The sequence below is a fragment of the Andrena cerasifolii genome, chromosome 8, assembly GCF_050908995.1.
Source record: "Andrena cerasifolii isolate SP2316 chromosome 8, iyAndCera1_principal, whole genome shotgun sequence".
NCBI lineage: Eukaryota > Metazoa > Arthropoda > Insecta > Hymenoptera > Andrenidae > Andrena > Andrena cerasifolii.
In genome coordinates, this window is record NC_135125.1 from 29,408 (window position 1) to 46,733 (window position 17,326).

Below are 17,326 nucleotides of genomic sequence, written 5' to 3' on the forward strand. Positions count from 1 at the left end.
AATATGTCTTAAATTATTATCTACTAAACAAGACGCTGAACATTCGCACTTCGCGCATAACCCTACTTTTCTGTCTTCTAGATAATGCGAATCTCGATGTCCGCGACGTAGATAATTAAAAATTATTCAATTCCATAATTACGTTTGCCTTCTGGATACGCCGAGATGATTTGTTTGAATATTGATGGATGAGATTACTTAGAATATTCTTTGAGCGTACGTCTTCAAGCACAACGGGCAACGGGTGCCGCTTCCAGTTTTCGAGGTCTGAGGTGGCAGTCACTGGCGGTGGCAGTCAGTGCCGGCAAAATCGAAGAATATTCCAAGTAATTTCATCCATCAATATCCAGACAAAGCATCTCGTCGTATCCAGAAGGTAAACGTAATTATGGAATTGAATAATTTCTAATTATCTACGTCGCGGACATCGAGATTCGCATTATCTAGAAGACAGAAAAGTAGGGTTATGCGCGAAGTGCGAATGTTCAGCGTCTTGTTTAGTAGATAATAATTTAAGACATATTTTCTTATAAATTTTAATGTTCGCAGGAGCATGTATGATCGCCTAGACTGTGTACTGTGTGGAGATGGAGCTGAAGTAAGTATCGCATGTATTCTGTTTATTCATACGTTACGTTTAATTTTATGCTAATATTGTATTTGTTTTCAGCGCTAACACAACGCGGAACATGATGATTCTACACAAAGAAGAAGTCGAAAATACTGAATGAAATTTCCTGATATCGCCCCTACTAGGTACCAGTGGTTACGGGACGTGGATTTGTAAATGTAAATGTTGAAAGTCCCTCTTTGGATTTATATGCGCTTGTATTATTTTGTAACAATTGTAATCACTGATCCTGTATATTATTAAAGAAAGAATAAATACTTTTTGAAATAAGTAGAATTAATTATTTAATAAACTGTAGAATCTGCTTGTTGGTCATGTGGGGTAGGGATGCACGTTGGTCCATGTGACGTCACGCGTAGGAAATTCTTTGGCAATTGTGGCCTTCAGATGGCGCTGTTGGATGTGTCAGGCGAGCAGCAGGACCTGCCGTCGATCTGCCGTCGATCTGCCGGCAGACCCTGACAAGCAGACCCTGCCGGCAGAACCGTAGCTGAATGCGGACGTAGGCTGCATCGCAGCTGCCGGCAGATTCTGCTGCCCAGATCTGGCTATCAGGGTATATATATATATGGTATATTTTTGGGTTATCTATTTTATTTAAGTGGAATAACTAGTTTCTTGAGTATTATTTACTTTTTTGCTTCTATATATTTTTTAAATATTTTCTTTAAATTCTCTTATAAGTGACTTATTTTTAATTTTTATAGATATGAGAGTTGATTTGAGAAGGGCTGATACGAGTCTCTTAGAGGATTGAGAATTTACAAAATGATATATTTGATTAACTTGCTAGATGTGAAACGATTTGATCTAATTCTAATCGTAAAAATTTATATTTATATGTATCTACTAATTATAATTATCTATTAATTTAAATAGCTTAAAGAGAGCATAATATTGAAAATATTAAGGTAATAATTTTTATTTTTAAGTATAATTTATAAATTTTAAATTAATTTTATATTGAAAATATAATGTTTTTTTTTAACTATATAAATTAGAAATATAAATGATTAAACATTTTGATTAGAATTAGAAGTTCTATATTTTATTTCTGTTTAATTGGATTTACGATCATTTAAATTATTAACAATAATTTACCTCTATTTTGGTTTCAATTAATATATAAAGTAATTATTTACTTTTAATTTCGACTTAAAAATTTGACTATTGTTGTGTATATATAATTATTTATAAGATATACTGGTTTAAGTAATTATTAAATGCAATTTAATTGTTATGAATTAACTAATATCCTAATTGATTCACTCTAGATAAGAGAATATTCATTCAATTCATAAACTAACGATTAGTATTAATAATAATAAGTAGAATGTTGATTTTGTTGATATTATAATTTTGTATTTAATTAATGGGAGAATTGGGATGATTAGAATAATTTCGATATCAAAGATTAGAAATATTAGGGTGATTAGGAAAAATTGGATTGAAAATGGTAATCGTGGTCTTGTTATTGGGTTGAATCCACATTCAAATGGGGTTATTTTTTTCCGGTTTTTGTTGATTACTTTTGTAAATACTATGTTTAGAATAATTATTAATATTGGGATAATAGAGAATACAATAAGAATTATTATTATAGAGATGATTATATATATTTTATTAAAATCTTTTAATTGGAAGTTAACTGTAATTTATTATGCTATATATATAAATATATTAGAAGTTTCATCAATAGATTGTAATATATAGAAATAATCAGATGATGTCTACAAAATGTCAATATCATGATGCGGTTTCGAAATTTAGGTGATGTATTTTTGAAAAATGATTTATATTTAATCGGATAAAACAAGTTGATAGGAAAATTAATCCAATATTTATGTGTGAACCGTGGAATCCAGTTGTTATGAAGAAAATTGAACCATAAATTCTATCGTTGAAACAGAAAGGTGCTTCCGTATATTCATAAATTTGTAATGTAGTGAAGTATATTCCTAAAATAATTGTTAATAATAATCTAATTTTTGTTTCTTTTAAGTTGTTGTTTAGTATAGCGTAGTGTCTTCATGTAATTGTAATTCCTGATGAAATTAAAATAATTGAGTTTAGTAAAGGAATATTATATGGATTGAATTGATCAATTGACGTTGGTGGTCAGTTTATACCAATTTCAATTCTTGGTGTAATTGATCTATGAAAGTAAGCTCAGAAGAATGCTACGAAGAATAGAAGTTCTGAAATGATAAATATAATTATTCTTATTTTGATTAATTTAGTTACTGTTAGTGAGTGAAATCCTTGAAATGTTCTTTCTCGAATAACATCTCGTCATCATTGAATTATACATATGATTAGAGTAATTATTCTTAAAAATAGTAATAATTTTATTTTCAGATGAAACAGTAAAATTATTCTTATAAAAGTGTTTATAATATTAATTGATGTTAATATAGGTCATGGTCTTACTGTAACTATATGAAATGGGTGATTAGATATTGTCATAGTTTGATTCATTGAAGTATAAGGTTCTTAGAATTGAGAATACATAAGATTGAATTATTGCAACTGAGATTTCTAGAATAAATAGTATATTTTGTACAATAATTATAATTGGTATAATTATTAGGAAATTATTTAGTGAATTACCTAAAAGTGATAGTAATAGATGACCTGCTAGTATATTAGCAGTTAATCGAATTGCTAATGTTCATGGTCGAATGATGTTTCTAATTGATTCGATGATAACTATAAAATTTATTAGAACTGTTGGTGTATTTATTGGAACTAGGTGAATAAATATTTTGTTTGTATTTTTTCATCATCCATAAATTATAAATCTTATTCATAGTCTTAGTGATAAGGCTAAATTAATATTTAGATGACTTGTGGGTGTGAAAATGTAGGGGAATAGTCCAAATAAGTTAAATAGTAGAATTATTTTTATTAAACTAATGAAGATAATTAAATTAATAAATATTTTTTTATTTGTTAATAATTTGAATTCTTTAAATATGAAATTATTTAGTAGTATTCATATTATATTAATTCGTGATGGTAAAAATCAGTAGTTATTGGATAAAATTAATAATGGGATTGCTAATCTGATTCAATTTAGGGATAATATTGTTCTGTTTGATGGATCAAAGATTGAGAATAGATTTGTTATCATTTTCATTTAATTGAGTTAACTTTTTTATTTTTTTTTTGTTGAGTTGATAATGTTGTATTTGTAAAGAAATTTATAATGATTGTTGTTATAATTATTATTAAGGTTATGGATATTATTATTAATCAAATTATAGGTTTTATTTGAGGAATAAAAGATTATTAATATTCATTAGAAGTATTCGCTTGTACTATAATATGGTTTAAGAGACCAATTCTTGCATTTCAGACATCTAATGAAAAAATATTATTTATTAATAATTTTAAATTGACAATTTAATGTTATTTTTTAACTAATTCTTTAATTGTTTTAAAATGAATTTAGTCAGTTTTTAAAGTTTTTAATTGATGTTCTTTCTATTACAATTGGCATAAATCTATGATTTGAACCACAGATTTCTGAACATTGTCCATAGAATAATCCTGCTCGATTAGAGTATAGAGTTATTTGATTGATTCGTCGGGGAGTTGCATCTATTTTTATACCTATAGAAGGAATTGTTCATGAGTGAATTACATCTGTAGATGTAGTAATTAATCGAATAGGGATTTTGTAAGGAACAATTATACGATTATCTACATCTAGAAGACGAAATGTGTTTAAGTTTTCAATTTCATTAATTATATATGAGTTGAATTCAATATTGTTAAAATCTGGATATTCATAACTTCAATATCATTGATGACCAATTGATTTAATTGTAAAGAATGGATTTCATAATTCATCAATAAAATATAGAGTTTTTATAGATGGTACTGCAATTGTTATTAATATAATTATTGGTGTAATTGTTCAGATAATTTCAATTGAGTGGTTATTTAAAAGGAATCGGTTAGTAAATTTGTTTTTAATTATGTTAATTATAGTAATTATTGTGGATGAAATAATTATGATTAATATGATTATGGTTAGATTGTGAAATGCATTTAAATTATCAGCGAATGGTGAATTTGGATCTTGAAATGATATTATGTTTCATGTAGCTATTTTTAATAAAAAATTTTATTTTATGTATGGGGCTTAAATCCATTGCACTATTCTGCCATATTAAAATTTTGTAACAATTAGAATTTCGTTGAATGAATGATTGAATGGTGGATAATTTTGTGATCATTCTAGTGATCTTTGATTAAATTTAAATATAATAATTCGTTTTGATATAAATGTTTCAAGTATAATGAAAATAAATAAAATTGTTCTGTTTAGTGAAATAATTGCTCCTATAGAGGATAATAAATTTCAACAGTAATATACATCTGGATATTCTGAATATCGTCGTGGTATTCCTATTAATCCTAAAAAATGTTGTGGGAAAAATGTTAAGTTTACACCAATAAATATTATAAAGAATTGAATTTTTAATCATTTATTGTTTATTGAAAATCCAGTCACTGCTGGAAATCAATGTACAATTCTGGCAATAATTGAGAATACTGCTCCTATTGATAACACATAATGGAAGTGGCCAACTACATAGTATGTATCATGTAAAATAATATCAATTGATGAGTTTGATAATATAATTCCGGTTAATCCTCCTATGGTAAATAGGAAAATGAATCCTAGTGATCATAAGATTTGTGGATTTATATTTATCTTTGCACCATGATATGTTGCTAATCATCTAAATACTTTAATTCCCGTAGGAATTGCAATAATTATTGTAGCTGAGGTAAAGTATGCTCGTGTATCTACGTCTAACCCAACAGTGAATATATGATGGGCTCATACAATAAATCCAAGAAATCCAATACCTAGTATTGCGTAAATTATTCCAATATTTCCGAATGTTTCTTTTTTTCCTCTTTCATTATAAATAATATGTGAAATTAAACCAAATCCAGGAAGAATTAAAATATACACTTCGGGATGACCAAAAAATCAGAATAGATGTTGGTAAAGAATTGGGTCACCACCTCCTATTGGGTCAAAAAATGATGAGTTTAAGTTTCGATCTGAAAGTAGTATTGTAATGGCTCCAGCTAGGACTGGAAGTGAGATTAGAAGAAGAATTGTAGTAATGAATACTGATCATGGGAATAATGGTAATTGATCGTAGTTTAATGAAATATTTTTTATGTTTAGAATTGTTACAATGAAGTTAATTGCTCCTATGATTGAGGAAATTCCTGCAATGTGAAGTGAAAAAATTGTTAAATCTACGGATGATGATGGATGATATGAATATGATGATAATGGTGGATACACTGTTCATCCTGTTCCTGATCCTGAATTTAAAATTATTCTTATTAAGATAACTAGAATCGATGGAGGTAACAATCAGAATCTTATATTATTTATTCGCGGAAAAGCCATGTCGGGCGCTCCTAATAATAACGGTGTGAGTCAGTTTCCGAAACCTCCGATTATGAATGGCATTACTATGAAGAAGATTATAATAACGGCATGAGAAGTTACAATAGTATTATAAATTTGATCATTATTGATTCATCTACCTAGATTTTTTAATTCTATACGGATAATAAATCTTAGTGATGCGCCAATTATACCTGCTCATATTGCGAAAATAAAATATAGTATTCCGATGTTTTTATGGTTGGTTGAGTATAGTCATGTTTTGTAATATATTAAAATTTATATTAATATTTAATATATTGTTAATTTTGAAGATTAAGAGTTTACTTTTAACTTAAAATTTTGTTTAGTTCTATGCCTGATAAAAGGAGTAAATTGTAAATTTATTTATGAAATTAATTTTTCTGGAACTATGAATTTCTATAGTTTAAAAAAAATATTAAATTGCAAGTTTAAAGATAAGATTAATGATTTAGAAATTGATGTATGTGTATATAAATGCTGTTAGTATTAATATGTAGACTAGGATCAGGTTTTTTTGTGGATTTTGATTCATTTTGTATGTAAATATTTTATTAAAATTGCTGTATTTATAAATATTGTTATTTATAAAATTTATGTATCTTCAGATTATGAGGCATCTGGAAATTATTACGATAATTGATACTAGTTTTAATTGATTATTTATTATTAATAAATTTTCAATTAATGATCATTTTATAATGAATGTTATTATTGGTGGGAAGTAAGAGTATGAAATTATAAATAGAAAAAATATAATTTTTGTTTTTTGTTTATAATGAATTCGTATTTTAGTTTACTTCTTATTCTATTTAATAATGATAATAAATTTAATGTAATGATTGAGTATAGTATGAAGTATCCTATGAATATATAAAAATTTATGTATATAATTATTATTATTAATCTAGTTTGATGAATAGATGAATATGACAAGATTAATTTTAGTGAATATTTATTGATTGCTGTAATTGGTGAAATAATTATTCTTGCTAAAATAAATGGTATAATAAATTGATTTATTTCAATTGTTAAATGTATAATGTTTAATGGGATAAATTTTATAAGTGTTATTAGTATTCCTAAATTTATATATCTTAGTGATTTTCTTATTGAGTTAAATCATAGATTAAATGGAAATATAGCAATTTTAATTATGACTCTTAAAATGATTATTATGTTTGGGTTAATTGATGGATATATAATGATTCCTAGAAATATAATTGTTCTTCTAATAAATGAGATGATGAAGTAGACGATTCTGGCGTTGTAGTTTTTTGATAAAATTGTTATTCTAATAAATGATATTGTTGTGATTTCTAGGGATATTCATATGAGGATTTTATTAGTTAGAATACAATTTATAGTTACTATGATAATAATAATAATGATTTGTAGGGTGATTTTATTAGTTAAATTTATTAAATTATATTTATATATTTTAATGTAAAGGCATATAAAATTTTGAATTTTAGAGTATTAAGAATATTAATAAATATAATATCATTAATAATTGTGATTTTAATATGAATATTTTTTAATAATATTTTAGATTCTATTAATTATATAGAAAAAAGTTGAATTTTTATAGTTAGGGTATGAGCCTAAAAGCTTAAATTAGCTTACCTATATAATTAAAGATTTTAAAAAAAATAGTAATAGTAAAATATATTACATTAGTATTTCATCAAAATATTCCTTTTATCAGGCATATTACTTTGATGGTGTATTAATTGAAGGTTCTAGATTTAGGTATTTCTAATCTGTACTAAAATCTAGTGGAGGTTCTAGATTTAGGTATTTCTAATCTGTACTAAAATCTAGTGGAGGTTCTAGATTTATGTACTTCTTAATCTGTACTAAAATCTAGTGGAGGTTCTAGATTTATGTATTTCTAATCTGTACTAAAATCTAGGTGGAGGTTCTAGATTTAGGTACTTCTTAATCTGTACTAAAATCTAGTGGGGGTTCAGATTTAGGTACTTCTTAATTTACTAAAATCTAGGTGGAGGTTCTAGATTTAGGTACTTCTTAATTTACTAAAATCTAGGTGGAGGATCTAGATTGTAATTAATGAATTTTTTACATTTTTCTATATTTTTATTAAATTTTCTTATAATTAGAGTACAATTATAGTTCATTCAAATGAATTATAATTGTATGGGTTGATCTTAGTTAAATGTTATATATATATATATATATATATAATTTAAATAGTTCAATATATATAGGTATATAAATTATTTGTATTAATGTAAATTATCTATACAGTATAATATATATAGTATAGATATATAAATAATTTATGTTCATATAGATTATCTATATAGTGTGATACAAATATATATAGGTATATAAATTATTTATATACCTATAGATTATCTATATAGTATTATACATATATATATATATATATATATATATATATATATATATATATGAATATATGAATATAACTAATTTATTATAGTAATTAATTATATTAGTTACATAATTCTAATTATTATTACAATAAAAAAAAACCTTCATTAATATATAAAAATAATGTTAAATAGATTTAATACAAATGAATAGGTTTTCTTAGTGTTTTGATACAATATAAAATGTACTCTAATTATAAGCATGCATTAAAAATTAATAATAAAATTTAAAAAATTTAAAATCTGGAATCCGATTTCTGGAGGGTATTGGATTCCTAGACTTTCTAAAATTTAGTTTATTCTCTAAAGTGGGGGTGGTCAAATTTAGTAATTTAATTGATTTAGTTTAGTTTTTTGTATTTGAAGCTTTGGTTTAACTGAAATTTGAAAATCTGGAATCTGATTTCTGGAGGGTATTGGATTCCTAGACTTTCTAAAATTTAGTTTATTCTCTAAAGTGGGGGTGGTCAAATTTAGTAATTTAATTGATTTAGTTTAGTTTTTTGTATTTGAAGCTTTGGTTTAACTGAAATTTGAAAATCTGGAATCTGATTTCTGGAGGGTATTGGATTCCTAGACTTTCTAAAATTTAGTTTATTCTCTAAAGTGGGGGTGGTCAAATTTAGTAATTTAATTGATTTAGTTTAGTTTTTTGTATTTGAAGCTTTGGTTTAACTGAAATTTGAAAATCTGGAATCTGATTTCTGGAGGGTATTGGATTCCTAGACTTTCTAAAATTTAGTTTATTCTCTAAAGTGGGGGTGGTCAAATTTAGTAATTTAATTGATTTAGTTTAGTTTTTTGTATTTGAAGCTTTGGTTTAACTGAAAATTGAAAATCTGGAATCCGATTTCTGGAGGGTATTGAATTCCTAGACTTTCTAAAATTTAGTTTATTCTCTAAAGTGGGGGTGGTCAAATTTAGTAATTTAATTGATTTAGTTTAGTTTTTTGTATTTGAAGCTTTGGTTTAACTGAAATTTGAAAATCTGGAATCCGATTTCTGGAGGGTATTGGATTCCTAGACTTTCTAAAATTTAGTTTATTCTCTAAAGTGGGGGTGGTCAAATTTAGTAATTTAATTGATTTAGTTTATTTTTTTGTATTTGAAGCTTTGGTTTATCTGAAATTTGAAAATCTGGAATCCGATTTCTGGAGGGTATTGGATTCCTAGACTTTCTAAAATTTAGTTTATTCTCTAAAGTGGGGGTGGTCAAATTTAGTAATTTAATTGATTTAGTTTATTTTTTTGTATTTGAAGCTTTGGTTTATCTGAAATTTGAAAATCATTAATCCGATTTCAGGAGGGTATTGAATTCCTAGACTTTCTAAAATTTAGTTTATTCTCTAAAGTGGGGGTGGTCAAATTTAGTAATTTAATTGATTTAGTTTAGTTTTTTGTATTTGAAGCTTTGGTTTAACTGAAATTTGAAAATCTGGAATCCGATTTCTGGAGGGTATTGAATTCCTAGACTTTCTAAAATTTAGTTTATTCTCTAAAGTGGGGGTGGTCAAATTTAGTAATTTAATTTCAGTTAATTGATTAGTTGAATTAATTGATCTATAAATGTAGATTTTAAATTTGAGTTGCTTAAATAGCAATTATTATTTTGGTGTGTAGAGATTAGATTTAATAATGAATGAAAGTTTGAATTAGTTATTAATTTTAATAAAGGTAATTTTAGTGCCAGCAACAGCGGTTAAACTAAATTTGTAAATTAATCTGTTTAATTTTTGAATTGGTGAATTTATAATAAATATTTTTAATTAATTTGATTAAAGTATGGTGAAATATTTTTAATTATTATATTAATTTTTATTTAACTAATGTTTATTAAATTTTGTTAAAAACTAGGATTAGATACGCTATTATAAAAATGATTTAAATTGAATTGACTAATAAATGTTGATCATTAAAATTAACAAATGTGGCGGCTTTATAATTTGTTTAGAGGAATTTGTGAATTAATCGATGGTCCACGCTAGGAGTAACTATTTTAAATTTTATGTATTGCTGTTTGAAGAATTTATTAATATATTATTTTTACAATATTCTATTGAAATAATAATTCAAGTCAAAATGTAGATTATTATAGGTTTTATGAATTACATTGAATTAAATTTTTGGATAAATTATTTTAATTATAATTTTGAAACTGGATTTAAAAGTAAATTTATTAAATTAAATTAATTGAAGATAATTTTATTTAGTGTAAAAATTGCCCGTCATTCTCATTATAAGTGAGGAAAGTCGTAACATAGTAAATGTACTGGAAAGTGTATTTAGTAGAAAATTTTAGTTTAAGTAAAAACCTTTCTTTTACACTGAAATAATTAAAATTATCTTTTAAAATTTTAATTTAATATTTATGTTTTTATGTTTGTTGATTAAATTATTTTAATAAAAGTTATTTAATTTAAGTTTGTTTAAGTAATTAGTTTGAATTAATTTTTAAATATATAAAGTTTGTATTGTAAAAGTTTAATTTTAAGTGTAAAGAAGAAGAATAATTTTTTACCTTTGGTATCAGGGTTCATTAAATATTTTGTATAAATTGTTATACATCTCGAAATTAAAGGAGCTAATTATAAATTATTTTGTCTGTTGAATAATGAATATAAATTTGTAATTAGGAATGAAATGTTATTCGTTTTTAATGATATCTAGTTTTTTTTAAATGAATTTAATTCATATATTTAATTTATTAATAAAATTAGTTTTTATTTTTGTTAAATATAAAAAATGTACATATGTCACTCCCGTTCCCATGATCGTGATCCAGATGGTCGAGAGCATGGCCCCCCGTTAGTGGTGTATGATAAATTAAAAGATTTTAGGGCGTTTTCCCTTCGCAGACGCGAGCTCGAAAAACGGTTGAGAGCGGCGTATGGAAAAATTTTACATACGTAACAAGGCAAAGGCGTCAGTGTTCAAAATTATGAACGACTGCGAATACCTAGTGGCACACAACACCTCTGCCTCTAGTAGTGGGAAATAATAATATTCCCAAAGTCCACGCAAATCACGCCGAGGATTGGTCACCGCCAGGGCTAGTATGGAATTCCTTATGTGAATCCTACTCGTAGTGGAGGTGGAACGCATAATGACCGCTACTACTGTAGGTGTTCCCGCTCCACTACGAGTAGGAATCACTTTAGGAATTCCATACCAGCCGTGGACACCGTGGGGTTTTTGTCGGTAAATATTCGACACTACCTCGATCTCCCACCCCAGGAGGCCGAGGTGTCTATGAAGATTTCTCCACGCTAAAAAAAAAATCAGCGTGTCTGTGCAGAAAAGCAACGAGTGAAACAGAGTGCGAGGGAGGGAGCGGGAAAGGAAGAGAACCGGTAGCAAACGAGAACGCGTGCGAGTGTGACAACGTAAACAAGGACCGAGTGCGGTAGGGTAATTGGCAAAAGGAGAAAGAGAGAGCAGGTCAAAAAGAGCGGCAGAGGGAGGATCGAATGTATCATAGCGAAGAGAGGAATGTACGGGAGATTATGCAGCAAGCGATGCGATAGCGTACAACGCCTGTGTAAAATTGGTAGTCGGGGCGTGATTATTAAGGAACCAGGTGTACTTTGTATTAATTACTACAGTAAAAATATACAACAGCTGTAATAAAATTAGTTCACAAAAAAATAAAATATGTGTGTGGCTATAGACTGATTTCCGATAGCTGACACCTTCTGAGGCGGGTTCCTCGGCCGCATGCAATCCGTAGCGTACCATTGGTTCCTCCATAACCACGCTCCGTCCGAGGGACCCGCCTCAGGTCTCAACTCTCGATAATCAGACTATACTTGCCTTAATGTCAGGGGCAACATTTCTCCTGGTGAAATTGGATATTTCAGTCTCTTACACCAGTGTTTTTTTTTTAAATCTTTCCCAACAAGATTTAAAACCAAATGAACCTGTTCTATACTTAACCTAAAGAATTGTCTATACATTTCGTCGTTATCCAATAAATGATTTCTTATTAATATAATATAATACCCCTCGGTGATTCGATTCTTATACATCATGTTTCCACACATACATACATATACATACATACGTGTATATTATTTCCTCTGATTAATTCGCATTTCTGAAATGGAAAAGCAAGTACTTATGGACTGCTGTACGTACTCCAAGCCTCGATATACCAAAATAGCTTATATACCTAGAGCAGTGGTGAGCAAAATTCGTTCCAATATCTTTTACAGTTAAAAAAATATATGCAAATGCTCAGGCGGGCCAAATGCGGCCCGCGGGGCGCGGGTTGCTCATTACTGACCTAGAGGATGTCATAAATGCAGTTACTTTATTGCCTTTGGGTTAGGACCTCTCCCAACCTTTGCTAGAACGACACTCGTTACTGTGACTTCGAGGTGGAAACATCGCGAGAGAACAAAATCGTAGCGTGCTGATAATTTGTGCTGTGAAATGAACCGAAAATTACGAGGAAAAGGAAGAGGAAAAGGAAGGAAGTGAAGACTATGTACAAGGCTCGCCACACCGAGGGCTATTCCAGCATATTAATAGGGAAGCATCTATTGGAAGATGACCAAGCCTTTAGGCAATTCTTTAGGCTAAACAAAGTGCAGGTCTAGTACTAAATATGGTTGGGAACGATCTAACGAAACAACCGTGTAGGAGAGCGACATCTCCAATTTCCCCCCAGGAAAAATTGATCCTCACATTAAGGTAATTTAATTTTTCCAAAAAGTATTTTATTGTTTCGAAGCGTAATTTTATTATAGTACCTGTTGTATATTTTAACTGTAGTTTTTCACGTGTACGCTCTCGCTTCGCCATCTGCATACTCCACATTTGGTGGGGCCCCGGGGACATCACAGTCATAGATCATTAATCAATTTAAGCAAAGAAGCGTTTGCTTTCACTTTTAAAAAAAAATCGAAGTAGAGTCACAATCTTCTTCCATTGATTTGCTTATACTGCCCATTAGTTTTTATCTTTGAACAGCTCTTGTTTCCAAAACATCTAGTCCAGTGCTGGAATTATTTCTGTGCCTTTTGGACACTGAACTGCTTGATCTTCTTCCCCTTGAAACAGGAATATTGTTCTCTGACTGTGTTTTTATAACACTTCCACACCTTGCAGGAGTTTTTAGAATATCCATTGATGCTTCTGGAATGTCGCTCTCCGTACTGCTTCTAATCTGTTGAACTTCTTCGCTTTCTTCTATATTACTGTGGGTACTATAATAAAATAAATAAATTAAATTTTTTAAATTTATTATACTTTATAACACATAGTGTGTTTAAAACAAACTTGCCTCCTCCCAAACAAGAGGCATTCTCCAAAAAATTAGCTGCTCCAACAACGGGCATCTTGTTTCTGTTATTGGGGCCGACCCTGTATCGTATTTGTTGCCCCCCTTCATTTTCATGAATGAATCATGTATATTTCTTATTTTTTTCCAATCACCCGCCGAAATAATTAGCTAACAATATATTTTTTACAGGTTCCTCGCTACTGGGGAATCATTCCAATCCCTGTCATTCTCATTCAGAATTTCACCAGGGTATATCGGCAGAATTGTAAAAGATGCTCTTAAACATCTAAGCCGCAGATTAGTACCAACATTTCTGCCGCAGCCCAGTGCTTCGGATTTCAGAAAAATTGCATAGCAATTCTCTGCAAAATGGAATTTTCCAAATTGCATCGGAGCAATCGATGGGAAACACGTTAGGGTAGTGTGTCCCAAAAATAGCGGATCGTTGTATTTCAGCTATAAAAATTATTTCTCGATCGTGCTATTAGCATTAGTCGATGCCGACTATAAATTTATTGTAATTGACGTCGGGTCCTATGGAAAAGAAGGGGACAGTGGGATATTAGAAAAATTGGTGTTTTGTCGACAGATTTGAACGGGAACATTCAATTTTCCCACTGAGAAGGCAATGCCAGGATCTACCATAGTGTTGCCACATGTCATCGTGGGTGACGAAGCCTTAGACTGACAAAGCACATGATGAAGTCATATCCGAAGAATCAAGCTGCAAGATGAGATAAAAAAGATTTTTAATTATCGTTTGTGCAGAGCACGAAAGGTCTCGGAAAATGCATTCGGACTGTTGTCACAGTGTTTCCGCATATTCCATTCTCCCATCGCGGTAATGCCGGACACGACGGATTCCATCGTCACAGTAACTTGCTGCCTGCACAATATGTTGCGTGACGAATACATCCAGAATAATAGTGCAAATCACCAAAATTCCGAAGCGCAGTTTCCAACGGGCAATATGTTGCCGTTGGGTAGAGCAGGAGGCTTTGGAAATTTGGAAGGCTTCGACATACGGACCAAATTTCGACAATATTTCAACGCACCAGAAGGATCTGTAGCGTGGCAACAAAACTGTCTCTAAAGGGGCGTAACATTATAAATAAACCCATAGCTATATGCTTTATTTAGAGAACGTTTAGCAGTAACGTTTAGGTAATTTTTCATTTTTAAATTAAAACTACATACCCATCGTTTGCGTAAATTAATTCATTTAATTGTGTATACAGGGTCTCCAAAAAATGCTAGAGTCCCTTAAGAGATGTGACTCGTGGGGTGATTTGAAACAACTTTTTCCTTAGCGAAAATGTTCTTTGAGGTTTTATTAACGAGATATTAACACAAAAACCCAATCAATCAGAGTGCGATCCTGCCAGCCGATCGGCCGCGGTAGTGGTCTACGCGCTGGGCGTGTACTACGAACAAGGGAGTCGATATGCATCAAAGGAAATTGCGAAAAATAGCAAATGAAAAAGACGTAGAAATTCACCTGCAGGAGCTTGAAAATTGTGTCACTAGATCACTGTACCGAGCCTAGACATTATCGGACGCGCGTAGTGCACAGCTAGTCCCAAGTATATGACCTAGCCCAAGCGTAGCAGGTATATTAACGTCACAACCAAATTCTATATTGAGGATTAATATTGGAATTTGCATTCGTAATTATTCAATTGCTAAGTTACTATTCGTTTTTATTTTTAATTAGTTTCTCCTTAATAATTTTTTAGATTTTTGGCCACTGTAATGTCTTTTCGAGAATTGGACACTACAAAATTTTGTGCTTTGTGAAGATAGCAGCAACAACAATGGCATATATACGCAAAATATTTCAACATGTGTGAGTCGATGCTTATTTCCCGACTAATTGTAAGAATCAAGATGGGGTCTTAAGCAAGTGCTTAAGATGAACTTAAGAATAAGTAACGACTGAAAATACCGCCCTTAGACGTCTTAAGATCATCTTATTGCATCGTATACGGCCATTACCCGCCATTACTTACGTAAAGGAAGCAAGTAGTGAGCGAAATCAAAGTGCAAATAGTGAAAAATGGATTTATTGAATATAGACATTGACATTGACATTGGCATTGACATTGAAAATATCGATATTAGCAATATTGATGATGGCGATGATGATAGTATAGCGGACAATAGGCTAAATAAAAAATTTATTCGTGGCGGGCAAAATCATTTTGAGTTGAACAAGAGGAATTCAAAAGGCGATTTCGTTTTTTCAAGGACTCGGACTTATAAAATATAACCATGGCTTGCCCATTTCAACGCAATTGTAACTACTGATGTGTTTACGGTATTATGCAACTGCAAGTTTTCAGGTACTTTACAAATATAATAATAATTCTATTGTTAACATCTGAAATATTGATAATTAAAAAGTGTGCATGAGGAAAATTATTTAAAATATATTTGTACCAACTGTTCGGTGATACGATGCACATCTCCCAACCGACAGTATCGAGAATTGTTTTCCATATAAGTTACCTACTTGCGAGTTTAATTTTCAGATTTTATAAAAATGCCAAGAGATTTCGATGCACGCATGGAGAATGGACGATTATTCATTGACCTTGGGAAAAGAAATGGAGCAATCGGTCTACCGGGGTATCGATGGAGCTATTGACTGCATACATATCAGGCTATCGTCTACAAGATTCTACAATATTGCTGAGATTTTCCAGAACCGCAAAGGATATTTCTCACTCAACGCACAAGTAGGTTTTATTATTATTATGGTTCATCAATTATGTGATTGAATATCACTCCATTTTTTAGTCCCAAAGTTTTTCTCTTTATTTTTATTAATTATCATCTTTGTTGCAGGCTGTCCAAGGATGGAATTTTTAGACATTGTACCAGAATAGCTGGGTAGCACACACAACAGCTGTATATTCCAAAAAACCGACATCTCCTTTTAATTTCATCTTCATCTTAATATGCAAAAGGATCTCGCACGTCACGAATATATCCTCCAATAACAACTATTCTCGCGACATCATTAGCATCATCAATGTCGCTAATATTAATATTAATATCAATGTATATCAAGTGTATCTAATTATGTACAAAATAAATTATAATTAAATGAAGTCTCTACTACCTGAGGTGTTTTTATTTTTACATTACATGAGTTTAGTGGTTGTGGAAAAAAATTTTTTTTACAAGTCATTGATAAATAACCTCAACGCACACACGCGTTATTCACACATGTTCGAACTTCCTATTCCGTCGCCCATCGAGGAACGAACAGAATATCCTTCTATCATTGGTTGTTCTAACAGAATTATTCCGAAAGTTTCCGAAAATAGATATAAGATATAAGCAATCGCTTATACTAAGCAAATGCTTAAGATCATCTTAAGCAACGTCTATGAATTCCTGATGTCTTACATGAAATAAGATCGTCTTCCAAATGATGATCTTAAGCATTTGCTTAAGGAACGTTTATGAATACCGCCCTTATATTGCCCAACGAGCGATATATCACTATAGCCTTTATT

General features: G+C 29.8%; 2 long non-coding RNA genes and 1 pseudogene across 2 annotated transcripts; 1 reads left to right on the forward strand and 2 right to left on the reverse strand.

Moving 5' to 3' along the window:
• The first annotated feature begins 188 nt into the window (after nt 1-188).
• On the forward strand, nt 189-901 carry LOC143372695 (uncharacterized). Its single transcript, XR_013086333.1, has 3 exons — nt 189-376; nt 550-598; nt 671-901. It is a non-coding gene; the product is annotated as an uncharacterized LOC143372695 (long non-coding RNA).
• A 2,195-nt stretch (nt 902-3,096) lies between these two features.
• LOC143372415 (cytochrome c oxidase subunit 2 pseudogene) lies at nt 3,097-4,875 on the reverse strand (annotated as a pseudogene).
• A 7,672-nt stretch (nt 4,876-12,547) lies between these two features.
• Nucleotides 12,548-15,545, reverse strand: LOC143372696 (uncharacterized). Its single transcript, XR_013086334.1, has 3 exons — nt 15,301-15,545; nt 13,803-15,226; nt 12,548-13,725 (listed from the first exon to the last, which is right to left on the reverse strand). It is a non-coding gene; the product is annotated as an uncharacterized LOC143372696 (long non-coding RNA).
• Nucleotides 15,546-17,326: the final 1,781 nt, after the last annotated feature.